The sequence below is a fragment of the Podarcis vaucheri genome, assembly GCF_965113315.1.
Source record: "Podarcis vaucheri genome assembly, chromosome: 2".
Classification (NCBI taxonomy): Eukaryota; Metazoa; Chordata; class Lepidosauria; order Squamata; family Lacertidae; genus Podarcis; species Podarcis vaucheri.
Genome location: NC_138760.1, coordinates 47,867,404 through 47,885,348, shown reverse-complemented (window position 1 = coordinate 47,885,348; position 17,945 = coordinate 47,867,404). Strand labels below are relative to the sequence as shown.

Here is a 17,945-nt window from a genome sequence, read left to right as displayed (position 1 = left end):
ACATTGTATACATTGTTTATTATTATTATTATAACTATTAACGTATATACCACATTATTATTATTAGTTTAGATACCACTTCCAATCAGTTTGCAAGTTCATAAACCAGTTGCACAAATGTTAAAATAGAAACAACCATAATTTAAACAAACAATAGAACAATACCATTACAACCATTAAAACCATGTGTAATTTCATCAGCTCCATTCTGGGCAAGTTGATCAGAGGCTATAGGTGCAGCAACTTCTTATGGCGCTTGTTAAGACACTGTTGTGCCCTGCTAAAAGCACAAGAAGTGCCCAGGCAGCTTTCTCCCAAGGATACCCCTGTGCTAATTGCTTGGCTTAGTCCAGTCTCATGATTATCCCTGCTGCCAGAATAGTAATTAACCTTTACACCCTTGGCAACGGTGTATTACATTGACAAGTGCACGGAATGGACAGTATCCCATACAACCTAATTCCTTAATGCAGCAGTGTAAGGGGAAAATAATACAGGAATGTGCATCATGTAGTATTGAGCAGTTCATATTAAAGGCCTATATACCTTCACTATTGGGAATGGTGTATGTACGTTCTCTATGCACAGACATACACTCTTGCAGTGGCACATGCAAATGTGCATCTTGTGTTATGCTTTGTGCAAATACTTCATTTGGTGCTTTGTAGATAGATTGTGTCAAGAGACAGCAAACAAAGAAACACTACATGGAAAATTACATATTCAAGAACATTTATTCCGTACATAAAACACTTTCTGACACATAATTACTCTTACTTTGTACGCACAAAGTATAGCTCATCGCATATGTGCGTGTGCACACACACATACAACAAAAATATGCCATTGCTGATCAATACAAGCACATATACATAAAGAATAACTAGGATACATGTAGTTACAGATAAAATATTCAACTGTACAGGCATGGTATGCCCAGAGTACACAGGAATAAATGCACATGGTAAAATATAAAACACAGCTCTGCCAACAGATGCATATACCCTGGCTGTGTACTACATAGCTACTTCATCTCCCCTTCATCTCTCTCCACTCCAACGCAGTTGTCCCAGAAATGGTAAGGTGTAGATAAATATTTTATCTTTCTTTTTGTTTGACAGCTGAGTAGGAATTTGTCAAAGTTTGAATTTTAATGTGAAAAGAATATTCTGAAATGCATCTAATTTAAAAAGGCAGCTTCAGGTGTAGGTGGCAACAGAACCCAGGAGCTTAGATTCACAGGGGCTAAGCTACAATGTGTGTGTGTGTATTACACACATACACACACGCAAACACACACAGGTCTATAGAACGCTTATCACGGATGTAACAGAACAGCCTACCATTTTCACTTTAAGAGAAACTGTCCCAAGCATTCAATCTAGGAATTTATCCATTTATGCCCCAGAATAACCACACAGCAACAGGTGAGTCACTAGGAAAAATTCACATCCACTCAGTCAAGGCATGCAGTAGTTGCTACTTCATTGCAATAACATGAGTAAAGAGCAAAGCAGCTTCTCATCAAATGTACATTCAGTGACCACGTGCACAAAGATGAAATTAAATAGAGCAGCCCAAACCTTTTGAAGGGAAGAACAGCTTTGAAGAACACACAATGAAGAAATAACAACAACAAGCAATTATAATTAATTGATTGATTAATAAAAACTGCAAGTGATCAACGAACAGTTGGCGGGAGTGGGTAAAGCCAAGAATTCGCTCTGTTCTCAGGGAGAAACAGGCGGCTGGAATGCCTGCCTTACAATCTGTGTGAATTGTGAGGGACTGGTTGGAGGAACAAGGGGTGCTGAGCCAGGATCCCCAACTCTAGTCATTAAAGGGACATCCTCACTTTTTGCTTTTTCTGGGGCTGTAAGTGACCCATCAAGTGAGTGGTGGCAGACTCTACCAGATAGGAAAACACTGCAGGGCTGTTGCAGAGTAGTGGGGCAAGGAAGCGGGCGAGAGTCTCTTTCCTGAGCATTCCCACTTCTATACAATCCCTACCTGACTCTGCACAAAATAAAAAGGGCACTGCACTGCAACCTTCTGCCAAATAAGGAAGGAGACAGCATGCTAAAACCCAGGGGACTGAACCTGAGACTCACAGCATGTGATTCCATTCCTTGCAACGTACACATGGTCAGATTTTGCGGGAACACCTTTTATAATTTCCACTCTCGTGATGTTGGGATGGTGGCCTTGGTACAGAATTTTGCATTGCCTTGTTATGACCTTGTAAATCCACAGCTAAGCTTCTCAGGGCGGAATGATCATCTAGCTAAGAATCAGAGATCACAATTTAGTAGCAGTTTTGTTTTTTTTAAAAAAAGGTTGACATGTGGAAGATACTTGTCTAAGGAAAATATTTGTACTAAGCTAATAACAGTTCCTTTGTTCTTTGAGACAAGAAGTTTGCCAGCTACAGCAAAAACTAGAAAGCATAAAAACCCAGACTCTTCGCTTGTGTACATGTTAAGTTCCCATAATGGGTCAAACAGGAGCTATAGGTGACATTTTCACTGTGTGTGTGTGAGAGAGAGAGAGAGTGAGAGTGAGAGTGAGTGAGTGAGTGAGTGAGTGAGTGAGTGACGGGACAGTGCTGGGAGTAAGGGGGTCACCTCCCTGCTTCCCCATGCTTCAGTCTCTTGAGTCTGAATTTAAGGGATGGTGAAGCAATTATATGCTAAATTCTTAATGCGGGTAGTCAGACCAGGGAGCTCCAGTGTCACACCTAATTGAGTACTCAGTGTGAAATACATTTCACAATTCTCATCTGAGTACTGTGGTTTACTATTGCATTTTTATTGGTATACAAAGTCTGTGGCTTTTGTGACTTCCATTCTTTAATTGCTGAAAACCAAATTTGCCACCTTAGTTATATCACTGTGTTGGCCTATTGTGACATGGGACCCAACATTGCCATGATATAGTTGCTGCATGATTCTCTGTCACAAATAGAATGAAGTAGCCATTATAAAGCAATGGAAGTTCTTTCCCTGTCCTGCTAATCTTTTACAGTACCTGAAATCTGGAGTGCAACAGAGAGCAGTCACTCTGCTTTTTATGCTGAGCAGCTACCAATATTTTAAAATGTCTCTACAACTGGGAACAATGCCACAATTCTCTTGTCATGTGGTCAAGGAACAGTCACTGAGAAGAATTTTAAAGGGCCCCACACAGACCCATTCTCTACACAGAAATAATTGCATTCCAGTAGAGACCCACTATGGTGGGGACATGATTAATTCAGTTCTGGCTTAGTGTGCAACAAATTTCCTTGCCAATTCTCAAGAAATCAATTGATTTTGCTGTATGCTAAAATATATACAAATATAGTTCCCTAAAGAAGAATTGCACTATCTGAGAATAGCAGATTGCTTGTTGGCCAACATCAACTTATTAATAGAGTAGCAGCAACCATCAAAACTAACCACCTAACGACTAGGGATGGTGGTGATAGTAAATTCAGTTTGCATTAAAGGTAATCCTTCCTAATCTGCACTTGGGCCAGGTTTTAACTCAGTTGTTGCATGTATGGAATGAGGTCCATTCACGCAACCATATTCCCCAAATCTGTTCTGGAGCGTTTGGGGAAACCCCTGAACAGGTTTAGGGGGCAGGCAGGGGACAGGTGAGCGGCGGGGGAAGGTCTTGCTGCATGAGCAGACCTCGTTCTGTGCATGTATACTCCACTTAGTTCTACACTGAGTTCCACCCCAAACACAGCCATTCTTCAAAACTTGAAATGCTCCTTATTTTGCAGTGCAGTTTTCCACCCAAGTAATGTGTACAGAAATATATAGACTAAGTATGCATAAAAATGCACAGTGAAAATAACATATGTACAACAATTTAGCGGAACTGGTTTGCAATTTCCCCCAAAATTATATTAGACAAATTGTATTATATTAGACAAATTGTATTATATTAGACAAATTATATTATATTAGACAAAATTCCATTAAAAAATGTGTAGGTTAGGAGAAATTTTCAGTAAAACGCTGATGAATTCTCATGAGGACCTTTTTAGAAAAATGCAAACTGATATGGAAAAGTGGGGAAATTTTACCATCAAGAAAGATGCATTAGTGGGCAGTAGGCATAAAAACGTTGACTACCCCTGGTTTACACGGTATCATAGATATGAATTGTCCAAGCATGAAACCTAACATAAAAACTTGGCATCATTGAAACTGGACCTAAATTAGTTTTTTGAAACTACCTTTTTGAAACCTTTTTAAAACTACCATATAAAGGCTATGTATTAAGCTCAAGAAGCACTATTCTCTTCTAATTGAGGAGCCCCACCTCCAGGGGTGTAAAATAGGGCTGCCGTATATCCAGATTTTCCCAGATATTGCTGGGATTTCAAAGGATTTCAACAACTTTTGGGGTGTCCTGGTTTTTACCTTTTGAAATATGGCAACCCTGGAAATATTCTTCTGACTGAGGGAAGTCCCACCTTCAGAGCTGTCTTCCTCAACGTTCAAGCTTTGAGACAGGTTTGGGGTGTTGCTTTCAGGGAGCACCAAGGGGGCACTAAGGGAGAAGAAGGGGGTAAGCCCTTTTGTGCAAGCGGAAGGTCTCACACAGGGCTTGTGCTGATGGGGTTCCTTAAATGAATCCCACCCAATAGCTTTAATCCCTGACAACCCTCCAGATACTGTTTGGTTCTGGCTCTTATTGTCCCCAGCCAGCATGGCCAGTCCTCAGGAATGAATGGAGCTGTAGTCCAGGAAAATCTGCAAGGCCATAGGTCTCTCAATCCCACTTTAATCCTTTCTGGTATATAAACATTTCTTACTCCATTAATAATTTGATTATTTCAAAGTGCTAGAAAGAGCAGTGCTAAGCTGTTCAGTGCCATTTTCAGGGCTCAAAGGTGCCATTTTTTTCACTTCTACTGTCAAGTAATTTACTACGTGGAGGGGAAACAACAACATAACATGAGTCAATGTGAAAACACAACATAAATGTCAAGCTATGCAGTAAGCTCTGGCATTACAGTTTGCAGTCATTAAGCTACAAATCACATATCAACACTGTGTTTTATGCATCTTTGTTTCACTACAATTATATGTCCTGGGAAGCAACTGACAAGATTGAGCATACTGCAAAATAACAGATGTGCAGTCCTCACACATGACAATTTACATACCAATAGCTTGTTTCCCTGTATGGAAGTGCCAGGGTCAGTATCACAATGCTGTTGGAATCAGGATTGGATTGGCAGGTGGTGACACAAGAGGTAAGAAGAAGAAATTGGGGTGGGGGCTAAATGGTGGGAACCTGAGTCAGAGGAATGGGGAATATTCCCTTTTCACCCTAACTTCAGCCACTTCAGAAGGGGGAGTGGGGGTGCTGGCTCTCCTCCCCTCCACACTTTCCTCCCCAGCAGAAAGCCTCAGAGGAAGCTAGGGAGGGCTTGGAACAGCCAAGGGAAGAGGAGGAACTGGAGGCAGCAGCAACTAAACAGGAGCCTGAAAAGTGAGGTTCAGTTTTGTCACCTTGGACCAGTGACTGCCTTCTCAGATGGGAGCAGACTCCCCTCCCCTCAAAGGCGTGTGCATTTGCAATCCTGACATTTGCACAAAGTCAGCAAGTTTCACATGTAGGCACACCACATCTTTAAAAGCTGTTGGAACATCTTCATTGTTTCCATCCAGTTCTGAACTTCTGGCCCCTGTTCTTCACCTCCTAAACCATGACGCCTGAGCCTTGTGTCTGTTACTGAGCCTGTACCATGATTTGCCTGAATAAATATCTATTTCTTACTTACAAGTAAGAGTCTCTGCTTGTGTGTTTGGGTTGGGAAAGATACCTGTCTTTCGGTTTGCAGATTGTTTCAAGGAGTGTGAATTAGATAGTTTCTCATTAAAATGCAAACAAAATTGAATTTCTCCTCCATCACTACATCTATGGGGGTGTATGGCAACTTCAGGTGGGTTCCTGGACCTATCCTTTGAACTACGGTATTTATTCTGAAGAGGGACATGATCAAGGGAGCTGACACAGCTTCTTACAATGGGAGAAGGTACCTGCCATGAATAAGCCCCCAGCTCCTCTGTGCCAGAGGTCCACTGGGACTGCTTTGAATATTTTACAACTTCCTTGAATTATTAACTATACGTTACTGACTTAATTGAAGGGGGAGTGGCTGCAGTTCCCTCGGGACATGTTGGTGGGGGGTCTTGAAGACAGCTAATGTGTCTGAGGCCCATGAATAAAGGATGGCAGTGCTGTGTGATGAGGTGTTGGTGATGGCCCCACTTCCCCCATGCTAGGAGGGAATTGGGACAGGGAACCAAAAGGGCAAGGAGACACCAGCTGCTGTGACAGAGGAGAATGGAGCTATATCAAGCCATCTGCTTCCCCCCTCTTTCTGTGATGCAATTAGATATTTGGTCCAATGGTGGGGAAGGGAGAGAGCTCCTGAATATGTTAGGTGATGGATTTGAAATGGTGGTGAGGTGCATATGTGTGTGTGTTTGTGAAGAGAGGAACCAAAGCGCACCACAGGAGGCCATTGTCCTTTGTTTCAACTTTGGTATCGTGCTTCACCTCTCAGATGTGAGTTCAATGCTCAGTTTGGGGAAATGAAGGAGGCACAGCTTGAGTCTTGGAGAGTTGTGGAGTTTGTCCCTCAGAGACACTTTCCCTTCATGGTTTCATCACAGAGAGGGAATATATGTCCATACCTATCCTCCCCAACGAATCACTTTTGAGGTTCTAAGTGCTGAAGGGGTGGGTGGGACTTGAATGGCAGCCTCCTAAATCTCTTGCATCACAAGCATTCTGGGCCTTTATCCAGTCAGTCAGGCTAGGCTTCGTGCCGCAAGGGTGACCTCTAAGTTGCAGCGCTATCTTGCGTGCTCTCTGCTTTCTCCACAGCCTGAAGATTGTCTGCTGACCTCCCAAAGCAATGGAGAGGCACCGTGCCCCATAAATCCTTTTCCTCTGGGCTAGTCCTGAGCAGCTTGTCGCCCCCCTCAAAGACGCCTCATCGCACCTCTCCAGACTGGTATTTGACCTCCAGCCTGCCCGTAACTATGTCTTCTGCTCCCTCCAGCCCTTGGTTTCCTGATAACCTTGTCTGGTTGGTGACCTTCAGCCTATTCAGGATTAGGCCTTCCTCCTCTGGCTCACGTGGCCTCTGTCAGAACCTGACCCTGTGGCAGCCTGTCACAAGCTAGGCCTCAAGCCTGACATTTCCCAGTTCCTGGATGCGACAGCTGATGAAGAAGCTCACTTTAACCCAATAGCATCTACTGACTTTTCTCCCCGAGAAGATTTAATAAGAGATTTGATCCGGTTTTACAAGGACCAAAGCGGGTGAGTACAAGAGGAGGCTTCTGCTGGAAGATGGCTCTGCGACACAGGTGGGGGAATCCATTGGCTGGGGAGAATTGGCTGCTCGACAGAGGGGAATTAACCAGACCAGCTCTGAAATGTCAGAACAAACTCTCTGTTCAACGTCTGGAAGATTAGTATTGTGCAAATGAATAGGTGGATTTTGCAAACTTTGCCATGAAAGGTGGAAGTTCCTCCATCTTTACCCAAAAGAGATGGGATTGAAATTTCTGCCTTGGATCTTTCTTTCTTTCTTTCTTTCTTTCTTTCTTTCTTTCTTTCTTTCTTTCTTTCTTTCTTTCTTTCTTTCTCTTATAGGAAGGCAGGATAGAATTGTCAAAAATAACTGCAATGTGTTATATATTGGTGGGTGGGGGTAAGGAAAACAAATGTATGAATACAAAATAAGGAGGGCTGTTTAAGCTGTAGTTCTGTTCTACTAAAAACAACAACACAAAAACCTCTAAGGGGTTACAGCGGATCATAAGAGCATCTCTCCACTACCCTGCGGCCACCCTGGAGCTCCTGAAACTTCACTGCCACCACGCTGCACCATCCCAGTCCCTGCGAGCCCAGCACCACTTCTGCTGGGAAGACATCAATGATTGCCCCCCTCCCAGCTACTGCTGTGTTTCAGACATAGGGAAATAAATTGCAATAGACTTGAAGAGTATGCAAAGGTAATACAGAAATGTTTCGGAATGCATGATATCCAAGGAAATGCTGGGGGAAGATGGCATTTTTGGCTTAGGAACAATACTTCAAATACTTCAGGGTGCTCAATGGATTCCATGTACATTATGCTAGCAATCATTCTCTGCATTCAAACAGAGTTCTCAATTGTCTCCAACAGGGATGCATGAGAACTTCAGTTTGGTCTACATGCCATCCTTTGAAATTCATACTTCTCCAAATTTTGTGATGCAACTTTCCAACCAAAATATGCATGAATATGCATATATGAAAGTGTGTATGTTAGTGGAAGTAACATACAAAAATGCATTACATTTGGGGAGAGAAATTGCTTGCAAATATGTTTACATTAGGAAAAATGTATACAAAATGTATGTGTTGGGAGATATGCTCGATAAAATGCCGATGAACTTTTCTAAGAACTTTAAAAGAAATCATCAGTTGATGTGGAAGTGTGGGGGACTGAAGATAGGAAAAGTAAGAAATCAAATCTAATGCATCCACCCCTAGTAGTCTGCTTAAGAAAATAAAATTATTATATTTATTATTCAATGTCAACAGCAGCCAGAGCATGTGTGCCGTGAAGTAATTACGGCACCGCGCGGTACTGACTTTGGGCACCCACAGCAGGGGGCCCAAGTTGGCACCCCTGCCTGGGACACAGTACCCTGTAAAGCTAGACGCAAGACCAAGGCCACATCCACACCATACCTTTAAAGCACATTTATACCTCTTTAACAAGTGTGGCATCCCCCAAAGAATCCTAGGAACTAGTTAGTTAAGGGTGCTGAGAGATGTTAGGAGACCCGTTCCCCTCACAAAGCTACAATTCCCAGAGTGCTTTAATAATCAGTCCTTTTCCCTAGGGAACTGGGAATCGTAGCTTTGTGAAAGGAATAGGGGTTTCCTAACACCTCTGATCATCCTTAACAAACTTCTGTTCCCAGGTTCCTTGGGGAAAACTATGACTGTGGTATAATAGTGTTTTAAATATATGGTGCAGATGTAGCCTGACTAATAGGTAGGGTTTAAGTCAAATATCAGTAGGGACGCGGGTGGCGCTGTGGGTTAAACCACAGAGCCTAGGACTTGCCTATCAGAAGGTCGGTGGTTCGAATCCCAGCAACGGGGCGAGCTCCCGTTGCTCGGTCCCTACTCCTGCCAACCTAGCAGTTCAAAAGCATGTCAAAGTGCAAGTAGATAAATAGGTACCGCTCCGGCAGGAAGGTAAACAGCGTTTCCGTGTGCTACTCTGATTCGCCAGAAGCAGCTTAGTCATGCTGGCCACGTGACCCGGAAGCTGTACGCCGGCTCCCTTGGCCAGTAAAGCGAGATGAGCACCACAACCCCACAGTTGGTCACAACTGGACCTAATGGTCAGGGGTCCCTTTACCATTACCTTTAAGTCAAATATCAGATGACTGGATGGCTCCAATATCAGCCTGAAGTCTACTGAGAGCTGAAATACTGCCATCAGGATGTATGTACTGTAGCCTCGACCTCCCTGGAATTGATCAGCCTCTGCTTCTGAGCAAGGCTGGCATCCCTGCTGCTGCCTCAGAATCTGGCATGGTGGTGAACACAGGATGCCCAGAACTAAAGGAATTTCCATAGGGGATTCATCTACATCTGTGGTTGTTGGCAATATAACATTCTCGGAACAGGAGGTAGAGAAGACATGGCTCCTTGGAATTTATCCTCTCCTCGTCTATGTCTGAGAAAGTTTTTGTAACAGGGGTTGCCTCTGTGGCTGCTTCCTGAGATGGCCCAGTGAGAGGATCCCCCTTATTATGATGGTCCCTGATGTCCTAGGATTCCTCTTCTGATGCAGATGCAACATGATGACAAGATCCTGGAAGACAAGATGAAAGCAAGTGCTCCCCAGTTGCATTTTGTGCACAGCCACCAGCCAGGAGAATGCATCATGACATTTGGCTGTTAATATGCAATAAAACAATCTTTGTAAATTTCATTAAAATTGGGTTAAGATAAAAATATGCCAGACAGAACACAGCCAATAGAACCTTAATTGGCTCCTTCCCAGAGGAGAGCTGTGCTCCGTTTTCAGCGTTTTTGCCACTAGGACCTACAGAAACAACCACAGTTCTTACGGCTCCAGAGAAGAACTGTGGCCATGGAGACCCTCCCAAAGGCCACACCCACAAACACCTCCTGTCCTGAAGCCAATGAAACTCATGAACTTGGCTGCTTATGTATCCATTTTGAAAGCCTGTCAATATCTTCCACTGGCCTAGAATGGTTGGTTGTTTATCAGGAAAACTGAAAAATCCATCCTGACAACTGTAATGTTTACACATCTGCTCCAGGTCATCTGGTTGTGTGTTTTATTATATTTTTCATTAGAGGAGAATAAGAAGGGAGGGACTTTTCATGGAAACTTCAGACAGTAGAAAAACATTCCACTTTCATCAACTAAAGGGGGGTGTTTGCCCATTCAGAGTGAGGACAGTATTGATCCAGGAAGCATTGTTGTTTGGCTTTCTGAGATCACCATTTAGCCAAATCTGATTGGCTGTAGAGCATTTTAATATCATGTTTGCTATGTGGTCCCTGATTGGTTGGGATTGCCCATATGACTATTCCTAGCAAGAAGGCCCCCCACAAAATGGTGCTGAAATAGCAATAGGCTGTGAAAGCAGCACAGTGCACAATGTGCATATTTGCTTCATTTGGGTGTTTCCCCCTAAGAAAATGTTTTATGTCCCTGTAATCACCGCTCTGCTCTGAATAATGAAACAGCTTAACATCTGGCAGAGCCCTGTTTTTAATACGCCATCATCTAGAGCCATTCTAGATCATATGTTAGCAATCGCTCAATCTCTCTCTAGCTATAGGCAGGGTCTTGCCATAAAACAATGAAAGATACTGGTTGGCCCCAGTCTACATTTATAATTAGTGCTGGACCTTTTTTTCATTAAAACCTATGCATTTCCACTGACTACCTCTCTGAATCTTCCTGGGTCCATGATGTACACATAACCAACCCAAATCTCTTTTGCCCAGGGGGAAGAAAAATGTCCTACCTATGCCCTTGTTTGCCAAGTTCCTCCACATGGCCAAATCGTTTCTTAAACTGTGGTGAAGGAGGATGGGGAAAAACACAACTGAGGACAGTAGAGAAGAACTATATCCTATGTATTGGATATGATGTGATACCAGGTAAGCCAAAAGAGCCTTTTGTCTTTTTGAGCTTGCACATCACACTGTTATTTCATATTTAGTCTGTGATCCGCTGTCCTCAGTAGCACTGATATTCCCCAAATGAGGTCAACACACTGTTCTGGCAGGCGCTGCAGACAAAAGGTGAGAGACAATCTCTGCCTCAAAGAGCTTTCTGAGCCTGTGTAGAGACAGACGGGAAAAGAGCTAGGGATTGAGCCCAGGTGACCTGCCTGTCAGCTCAATAACTGGTGGGTGAGGAGGAGAGACTGAAGGAAAGCCAGGTGCAAGGGGGAAGGTCCCCTGCAAGGAGAGTCGATGGCCAAGAAGAAGAAGAAGAGAAAACACTCGGCAAACACATAACAGCATTTTAAGGCATGTTCCTGTTTTGGCTTCAGGTATAATATTGTCAGTCCAGAGTGTGGCTTCCTGCTGGCTAAAAAGAGATAAAGAGAGGCTCTCCAGCTGCTTGATCCTGCCATGCTAGCCCTGAGAATTTTTATTTTTAAAAAATCACATCATAAGCCACTATTAAAATCATTCAAATGGAATAATACTAAAAATGGGCTACTTTCCTTGGCTTCAGAGAGCTGCATAAATACGGAGCAAAATCCAGACTAAGTTCAGCGTGTTTCAGTCCTGTTGATTTTAATGAGAGAAGAGTGTTTAAGCATATTCTTGACTTTGTCCTATTGAAATCAGTAGACTTTTAAGTGCCTAACTATTGTGTTATAGCTGTGTTCATTCTCATGCATTTGCTCAGACAACTGGACACTTTAAACTCACACCTAGGAAAGGGACTACAGATTGAAGCTATGCGGGTTGCACTGAGGAATTAAAACAGAGAGGTGGTGTGATTTACATTTGGAGCTTGGCAACTTCAGGGCTGCTTCCAGAGATAGAGGGTGTGTTGGCTAGGGTGGGAGGAAAAATTCAGCATGGTGCACATTTGAACGGGAATCTACCTAATCCACATTTTCTGGAAACAACTCACAAACTAAAGTGCAACTGTTCTTTGAAATCTGCACTACTCTGAATTTTGCAATGCGGTTTTCTAACCGAAACATGTGTACAGAAATATATATATTAGAGAAAAGTGTGCATGGGGGTTGTTTTTAAACGATGATGATGATGATAGATTTAATGCAGAAATGTTGTAAACTGAGCAAGACAGAGAAATCAGAAACTGAGAAAAACCAGAATTGATAGATTTATCTATCCTGAGTGTTGGTCATTACTGAAGGCACAGTCCCAAAGAGGGCCGTTTTTGCAACACCTTAAGTCACACTTGCTTCACATAGTTTAAGATTATTCACTTCTATAATCTCCGCATCTCCTGAATCATTCCCTGAATCATTCCCTGGTATATGAATTCCAAGGTAGAGTGCCATATTGAAGCACAGTATGAATGGGGCAGAGCAGAGATGGGGAATGTGTGCCTTGTCTCCAGATGCCATTGGATTCCAAGTCCCAATAAGCCCCAAGCAACATGGTCCAGAGGAATGGTGGGAGTTGCATTCCAACAATTTATAGAAGGTTACAGTTTCCCCAACCCTTGATTATACAGTGGGATTTATAATATTTTGCAAGGCCAAACAACACTATTTGCCACAGAGAAAGAAAGCAGGGAAGGCATGACCAGGAACATAAGAAGACCCTGCTGGATTAGGCCAGTGACCCACCTAGTCCAGCATCTTGTCTTCGCTGTGGCCACCCAGATGCCAATGGGAAATAGACAAGAGGGCTCTCCCCTCCTGTGGTTTCCAGCAACTGGTATTCAGAAGCATTACTGCCTCTGACTGCGGAGGCAGAGCATAGCCATTGTGTCTAGTAGCAGTGGAGGCATGGAAGGAGGCATTGAGACATTTCTTCATTTGCTCTGGCAACAATTATTTGCCAGCAGCCTTGTTTTCACCATTAGCCATTGAGATTCCTTCAGATGCCGATGATGAGAAGGCGGTCTTCGGTGACTTGTATAGTGCAACAAAAGTGGGACAAAAAATTAAACCGGAACATATGTCCACCCTGAAACTTTTGCAGCTGCAAACAGGGTTGAAAGGGGATTATGCATAACCACTCCAGTACAACCACGATAAACAGGATGTATCAAGGGACCATTAGTATTTATTATATGATTCTTGTTTTTTAGATGAGCTTCCCATGTGTTATTTAACCAAGATTATAGCAGCTCTTTAAAGTAGGCAACTATTATTATCCCTTGGACTGCTAAGGCTGGGAGCAAGTGGTTCGCCTGAGGCCACCCTCTGAGCAAATGGCAGAGATGAAGCTCAGCGTAGAGACTGCCCCGCACACAGCTCGATTTGGTAACCACAACACCTTCCCACTGCTGTGGACAGTGCTGAATTAGAATAACAAAATGATTTTTGTATGTGTCCACCACAGGCAGGCCCCTTGCACAGCAGTATGTGGTTGAGTCTCCGCCACTCGGAACAGATCGTGAGTGTGTGGAGGAAAGCTAAATCCCTTCTGTGACTCACTTCTTTAGTCTCAAGAAGGATTGGAATGGGTTGAAAGCTTTTAATTGAATTGGCTTTCTGACACAGGAGTGTTTGCATGATGGACATCATGAGTACCTAATGTCCAAGTGCTAAAAGTTCTGCTGTGGTTCTGAGGGTGGAACTGGGCATTACACACAGACACACACCCATGTAATGAAAGCCAAAACTTCTTAGGGAAAAGCAGGGGCAGGGGATCAGGGAGGAGGGGAGGAGGAAGAGGAGATGCTTAATCCATTCCTCACCTGTTACTTCTCACAGCTCTCGATCACTTGCCTCTTGCCTCACAGGGTTGCAAAAGTATGTTTGCAGAGGCAGTTTTGGAGTCCTGCATCTAGTGAAGAGCAACTAGGGGAGAAGGATATGGGCAAGGAAATGATTAAGCATGTACATATTTTGTTTTTTGTTCCATGCATTAGTGGCTGCATGCGCCCTAAGGCTGCAGTCTGAAGCACATTACCTAGGAGAAATAAACTCCAGTAAACATACCAGGACAAAGTATGGTGACTTTGCTGCCAAGTAAACATGCATTTGTTTGCATTGCAATGTTCACATTAAGTCCCAGTTGCTCAGCTTACATAGAAATCAGTGGGCCTGCTGGCTTCATTACCAAAAGGTGCAAACACTGATTTTCACAGCAGCAACAGAATGTACTCTAAGTGTGCCTCGGATGTAGGTGGGTTTCATCCCCACCCTTTCAAAACTGCTCCTTTCTGGCTGATGTAAGCTGCTATGTAACATTCCCTAAAGTGGGAGTCACCAGCCTTCATTGGTGCCCCCATTCAGGTCCAGTCCCTGTCATTTCCATGTAGGGCTGGGGAATACCATTGTCTGGAAACCCTGGATAGCCACTGCCAGTCATTATAGAGAATAAGAACGTAAGAAGAGCCTGCTGGATCAGACCAGTGGCCCATCTAGACCAGCACCCTGTAGCCACCCAGATGCCTGTGGGAAACCCTCAAGCACAACCCAAGCTCAGGAGCACGGTCCCCTCCTGCAGTTCACAGCAACTGGTATGCAGAAGGATACTACACTAGATGGACCAATAATCTGGCTTGGAATGCAGCAGCATCCAATATTCCTATGAAGCAATTTCTGGCACATCAGAAGGCCAGGAGCAGGGTTTTGGTGTCTCCGATCTTTGATCATCTGAGAACTGCCAGCCCCTCCTTCTGCATTATTTCAGACTAGCAAAGCAGCTAGAATATTCCTTGCACTGACAGTCGCCTATGTATTTTTTCATATCATTTTTGGATCTGTTTGTCCCACTCGTTTTCAGTAGCCGGTTGTGCTTTCGGGGAGAGTCTGGTAAAGTTTTGGCATTGCACTGCAGCGACACAATTGACGGCCTATTCTTTCTCATGGGCATTTACCCATCATATTGCATTGTTGACATAGTGTAAATCTGTTACCCGTGGGAGATTGTAGCATTGTGTGAAGGCGAGTGTGTGTGTAAAATACAAATCAGTGTATTCCGAGGGATGTGGAATATGAGAGAGAGAGAGAGAGAGAGAGAGAGAGAGAGAGACCAGTTTAATATAGACACTGCAGTTTCAGGGACAATTTTCACCTTCCTCTGCCCAATCTGTCTGAGCTGTGGTTGCTAAGCATCACAAAGTATGGAATCCCCAGGATCCGTTTTTGTCGAAATCTTCTCCCCAGGATGCTAAGACCTGCCTGACAGCTGAGAAGGCAGGCTGGATTTCTGCTCTCTGCTTGCAATGCCTTTTTTTTGGGGGGGGGGTCTGGCAGGATGAAGCAGGTTGGTGGGAAGGCTAAAGAGAGCAGCAACGTCTTTCAGCAGAGCCACAGATGGCTGCTGTGCTTCCCTTTAGCTGCTCCAGGCCCTCCTAGGAAGCTGAGTCCAGGACATGATTATTTATCATTTATTGAATGCTGTCAGTGCTGCAGAGCCCTAGAGAGAGTCAGTCTCTGCCCCAAGGAGGTTGCTGTCTGGATCAGACAGGCAGGGCAAGGAGGAAGGCGGCAAGGGAGGGTGTGGAGGCCAGGCTTGCTGACAGATGCTTGGCTGGACTTGAGGAATCACTTTGGCTGAGAGCATACAGGGCCAGCTGAAGACAGAGAGCACAAGGGAAAGGGATGGGAAGTATTTGGGCTACTGTATCTCTTAAGTGTGAGAGAAAATAAGGGGAAGGACCATAGCTCAGTGGTATAGCATTTGCCTTGCATGCAGAAGGTATCAGGTTCAATCCCCAACATCTCTAGGTATGACTAGCAAAGACTAGCCTGAAATCCTGAAAGCCACTACCAGTCCATATAAGCAATGCTGAGCTAAATAGACCAATGGTCTTACTGGGTATAAGGAAGCTTCCTAATAAAGGTATGTAAGTAGGAGAGGCAAGGATTGTGTCTGCAAATGGACTGAAACCAGGGGTGCTATCTCACCCTCAGGATTGTGGGTGCCTGCCCCTGCAGCGTGGGCATGTGATATCACATGCACACGCCTGCATGTGTGCATGTGATGTTGCATGTCCATGTTGCAATGGTGGCCGCTGGTGACTCCTCTTCCTCCTCCTATCCCATGCTAGCAAGGCACCCTTTTCCATGGGGAGCGGCTCTGACTCAGAGGCAGAGAGACTTCTCTGCATCTGAGCTCCACCCCCTGGAAAAGGGTGCCTCACTGGCTGGCTGTGGCTTTTCTCTTGGAGGAAGCACTGCTGCTGCTTGCCAGCTTTTTTCATTGACTTTGTGGGTGCCCAGCCGCACAATTATATTATTGTGGGTGCCCAACCTAGAGTTGGTTCCTATGATGGAAACCAAGAGTAGGGATGGAGAAGGAATTCAATTCAATTCACATTTAAAGGTGAACCTGTCTCATTCACACTTCCTGGAACAATATGCAAAACGAAGCCTTTTGTTGAAATTTGCAGTGTAGTTCACTGGCCAAGTGATGTGTAGAGAAATGCATATGCTAGGGTAAATTGTGCATACAAATGCTTATATTAACAAAAATAACATGCCAATATGTGCAATAGTAGAGGAAAATGCATGCATGTATGTATGGGAAATTTGCACCAAAATGCCGATGAATTTTCATGAACAAATCTGATGCAGAAATGCAAAGGACTGAACACTGGAAAAATAAGAAACAAAGAAACCATCCATCCTTGTCCACGGGTGGGCAGAAGGTAGATAAGAGCCCTACAGCTGGGGGGGAGGCAGCGGGTAGACCGTGTGGGCAGGCCCCGCAGTGAGTGCTGCCCAGCATTTTGTCACTCCCCTCAGTGGTGACACCCGGGGCAGTCCGCACCCACTGCACCCCCCTTCCTTCACCCCTACCCCATAGTTCCCTGTGAAGGGGGGTTGATTGTTAAACCACTCTGGAAATTGTAGCTCTGGAAGGGGATCAGCACCCTTAACTACAGCTCCCATAATTCTTTGGGGGAAGCCATGACAATTTAAAGTGCTATGATACTGCTTTAAATCTGTGGTGTGAATGTGGCTTAAGGTCTACAGTAGATTGGCAAGGTCTCCCAATTGTTCAGCAACAACAAAATCATTCTCCTCCACCTTAAAAAAAAACCCCACCATATTGGCCAAAATGAAGAAGACTTTCCTCAGAACATATTTTCACACTGAAGGACCATGAGCTCAATTCAAAACAAATTCCTGTGCTCACTCAGCAGCATATTCTTCACATTCCTAAGTAATGTAGGCTCCAGTCAGTGGGTCTGAGGGCTCTAATAAACACAAAGTGGACCCACAAGCCTGAAATCTGCTTTTTGTTACAATCAGCACGGCTGGGAACTGTGATGCCAGTGATGGGCTGGACTTACTAGGTCATCCCTACATTGTTGATGGGGGTGCTGTCATCTTCTCTGCTGCCTACGTAATGCCCCATGCACAGATGATCACTTGGAACTAAATAAATGCCTTAATTAGAGGAGGGCATTTTATGATAGTCCCTTAGCTGCTGTTTTAGGCAGTTGGGCGGATACATGTGATTTATCTCTCCTGCCCCACATGTTTCCCAGTCTCTCTGCAGCTCTGTGCCTGGCTAAGGAGGGCAGTAAGAGCTGTGGGCACACACTAGGGTGTTAATGTGCTCATGAATCTGTTTCCATGTGATCTCCAGCTCTGCATTTTCTTACTCAGGCTATTTCATTTTTTATTTAAAATATTTATATACTGCCTTTCTCATTTACATATATTTCTACACTGCCTTTTTCAGGGTGGTTC

At 44.1% G+C, this 17,945-nt stretch overlaps 2 long non-coding RNA genes across 2 annotated transcripts in view; both read left to right on the top strand.

The window, feature by feature from the left end:
• Positions 1-6,982, top strand: part of LOC309527112 — a 29,505-nt gene extending 22,523 nt beyond the window's left edge. The window contains exon 3 of the long non-coding RNA XR_014217106.1: positions 6,898-6,982. This is a non-coding gene — a long non-coding RNA (uncharacterized lncRNA). The remainder of the gene's footprint in view (positions 1-6,897) is intronic.
• A 12-nt stretch (positions 6,983-6,994) lies between these two features.
• Positions 6,995-17,945, top strand: part of LOC309527117 — a 70,973-nt gene continuing 60,022 nt past the window's right edge. Inside the window, exons 1-2 of the long non-coding RNA XR_014217112.1 lie at positions 6,995-7,338; positions 11,074-11,229. This is a non-coding gene — a long non-coding RNA (uncharacterized lncRNA). The remainder of the gene's footprint in view (positions 7,339-11,073; positions 11,230-17,945) is intronic.